Source organism: Passer montanus, unplaced genomic scaffold (assembly GCF_014805655.1).
Source record: "Passer montanus isolate IOZ18808 unplaced genomic scaffold, ASM1480565v1 scaffold5, whole genome shotgun sequence".
Lineage (NCBI taxonomy): Eukaryota > Metazoa > Chordata > Aves > Passeriformes > Passeridae > Passer > Passer montanus.
In genome coordinates this window covers 3,038,091-3,041,936 of record NW_024369929.1, presented here as the reverse complement: position 1 = coordinate 3,041,936, position 3,846 = coordinate 3,038,091, and positions in this window count along the sequence as shown.

The window sequence follows — 3,846 nt, the reverse complement described above, 5'->3', positions numbered from 1 at the left end:
CCTTCAGTGGCAATCTTCAGGGAAAGCAAATATGCAGATCAGATGAACCTGCTGAAAACCAGTTACTTTTACTTTACATATCACAAGTTACAGGCTCATATAGATATAATAACAACCCACATGCACTTGCCCACTTTTTCAGCAACCTTGCAACAACTCTCTAACATCAGAGGTCTCTGAGCAATCTAGTTCAGTGTCATTCAGTCTCTCACTCCCTCTCTTTAGATGACCTTTGAATCAAGCAGCAACAAACCAGATTTCTGTCCCTCCATGTGCTTTCCTCCACCAGCAGTATGCTTATACTCTCCTTAAAAGAAAAAGGCTAAGCAGAGGTGCTTTTGTGTATAATTTGCTAAGCTCTCATCAGCCTCATGACATAATCACTGCTCTTGAATCTCCATTACACTCTCACCTTTATGTCCAGATTCAGATTATAAATAATGTTCTGCCATGGAAAGCAGCCATTTTCTTACGGAGGCTCCACTGGGATGCACAGCCACCCAGAAATACACAGAATTTCACCAGCTCATGATGCTGTCTGCAAGACTTTCTTTTGTTCTTTGCAGTGGCTCAGCTGAGAGGCAGAAGAAAAACTGACAGAACTCCCACTTCCAAATTCAGTTTGCAGTCTCACACAAACATGCCAACTGCTCAACAGCAGACATTATCAATTGTACCCAAACATCATATCTTTTTGTAATGATTCTGCAAATATAAAATGCTGATTTCTGAGCATTGACTACTCCAGTAGGCTTATCATATTACTCATCTGACATTATAATATCTGCTTCAGAAAGGATATTGCAAAAATATCCAGCATTTTTTGCAATATTCTGCAGTGGTGGTTTCACCTGTGAGTCACTGCTGATTTACAAGCATGAACATGAATGAATGTTATGCAACTTTTACTGACTAAGCTACTGGATCAATTCACTCATCTGAGCACTTCCTGATGACATTTCTGTGCTTCTAAATGAAAAGAAGCTTAGCAAAAGTGGCAACATACAACATTCACACATTGCAAAAAGCTCAGAGAAGTTAAGAAACAGAAATAATTAATGGGAAAATCATAAAAGACCAAAACCAACACTGAAACCAGTTAAACCAAGCTCAAAGTAATGATTCTGTGGATTATATCCATTGGAAGTGACTATGCTCAATACATGGCTTCTAACTTCATCACTTTCTGCTTCATAGCTGGCAAACCCTAACAGAAGTCTGGTCACAGAGTGAAAATAGAAGTAGTAATTATTTTATGTTTTACCTTCCCATATTTGCTGTATTTTAACTTGAGTATTCTCCTTTTGTTTGGTAAGCTTTATTCTACTTGGTGTTGCATTTAAAGTTAAGTTCTTTTCTTTTTCTGACCATATTCCTCACCAATACATAGCAGATATAGATGACAGAACTTCATATCATCCTTTCACGTTCTATGATTTTCTTATGGCAGGAAATTTGCAATTCCCAATATTCTTAAGATTTTACATCAACAGTTAGAAGGTCCTTTACTGGTGCAGCTGCTGATTTATTATTAGATATGTCAGAACCACTGGCCATCAAACCTAACTCCTTCATTTGGAAGTTTTTTCATAGTGTGGTACAGACCACTCACCTACAGCCTGGGTCTCAATGAATTGCTCTTCTATAACATAGGATGAACAGCAACCTTATGGAAATTAGAAAGGTAAAAGGAAGATAAAAAAGGAAATTAACAGCAAAATCCTGAATGTTTAGTTGTGGGTCACCACTTCAGAGGTCTCACTACAGCAGAAAAGCAGGTGTGGATCTGGAAATGAACCAAGGCACTCTTGTGCCCCAGCTGCAGAGGTCAGGCACACCATGGAGCAGGCCTGCTTGGTCTACTTAGTGATGTTGATCACTGTCAGCTTTTGAAAATGACCAGCTCATCATTATTGCAAGAAACAGCACTAGCACCTTGAAGTCCTCTTCTCCTGCTTCATGGCTGAAAGAAACCAGAGAAATAGTCTTTTACAGCCTCATACATGATATTCTTTTGATCACAGCTGTCTCAGAGGTTGTCTGTAAGAAAGAATTCCATGAGCATAGCAACTGCAGGTGTCTCCTGTGATCTGCTGAGATCAGTGCAATGTCTGATAGCTGAAGCAGAAGCTGAATTTCAGCTAACAAAATTTCAGTTTGCTGCTCACAAAGGAGTGCAGGCGGTGTGGGCCGCGCTGGGCTCGGGAGATCCCGAGGTCTGCAAGCTCCCTGTGGGCTGTGGCAGCGCCTCTGCCCCGGCCCGGCACTGGCCACACCGGCCCCTCTGACCCGCAGAAGCCACTGCTACACAGCAGGAAAGGGCTCGACCAGAACAGTGGCGGGGTGAGAGAGCGTCGAGGAGAGGCGGCAGGAGAGGGGCCCAGCGGTGTGGGCTTGTGTGGGCTGAGGGCACAGAGAGCACCAGTGAGCCTCCAGAACCCCCCATCAGGGCCTGCGGGTGGCTGGCAACCAGAACAGTCCAGATCTCCCTTTTGCTGTACATTTTCTGATCTTTGTCCTTGATCCCAGAGTTAAGACTTGAGAACTTGTGCCTAAGTATTGGCCTTTCCTCGTTTCCCTGAAAATGGCCTGGTTCTTCTCAAGCTGAAAGAGCTGCAGGGATTCTTCTCTGAATCTACTACTAAAGAACCACCAGGTAGGTCTGCTTAAGAAATTCTCTCTCAAGAAGGAGGTTGAGCTTGAGCACAACTAATATTTCTTTTAAAGATGTTTTCCACAGAATTCCTTTTTCATCTAACAGGTTAAGTCCCAAACTCAACCGTTTTATTTGGAAATGTGTTAACATTTCCTGTAGATCTGCTCAGAACAAATGGTATGGTACGGTGTGTCTGCATCAAAACGTTCTGTCTCGATTCAGCATTAAACCACATCCTCCTGTACTGGGTGTACCTTGTTTCTCTCTTTGCTGGAGACAGCACCACAGGCAGACATGGGGCACTGTGGCCCGCACTGCTTACCCCATGAGCCTGGCCCTGAGGGGCAGTGCTGCTGGGAACATAAATGCCATTTTTTCACACAGCACAGTGGTAGCATAAGCAGACTTTACTCCTGAATGTGGCGTTTTCACATGTACAAAAACCAACTTTTTGCTCAACCTAACACCAAAACTGTTTGGGTTTCTGGAACAGATGTTCACTCCACTCACACTGCCTCAAACTCCACAACTTTTCCTCCAGAAAGAAGGGCTTCCAGAGCAGCCCTCCTCTGATCATCTCTGTCTCAGAGAAAAAAAAAAATCTTTTCTAAAGAATTAATTCCATAGAAATTACTCTGGAGAAACATGTTCTAGCAAAAGGTGATAGGTGTCACAAGTGCTTTCAGATCTCCATTCAGATGCATTTCTTTACTTCTGCTCGGTAAGTTACACATACAGTTCCTTAATTCAGGTTAATCTCCATAAAACTGGCCGAGCTGTATCTCTTACAAGCAGAGAGTAATAATGAAACCCAAGCAGAGAATAATAATGAAACCCAAGCTATTTGCATTTGTACTTTTAAGTAATTCCGAGGCCGCGGAGTGCTGGCGTTTTGACGGGAAGGTGATTTCCAGCGTGTCCCCTGGCAGCAGGTTAAACCTGTCCCAACCCATTCAAACCCACACGCGGGCTGCCCGCGGGGCTGCGCTCCCAGCCGCGCAGCCTCGCTCCTCCCCGTCACTTGCACCGGTTCCAACTCCACAGCGCTCTCACCCCGCCAAGTGCCGCGCCCGTTCGGCCGTCCCTGGCGGCGCAGCGGTGACCGGGGTGTCACCGGACGGCCGGTGTCGCTCGGAGCGCGCACGGCAGGGACGGAGCCGGCGCCAGGCCCGGCGGAGGGCTCCGCGCGC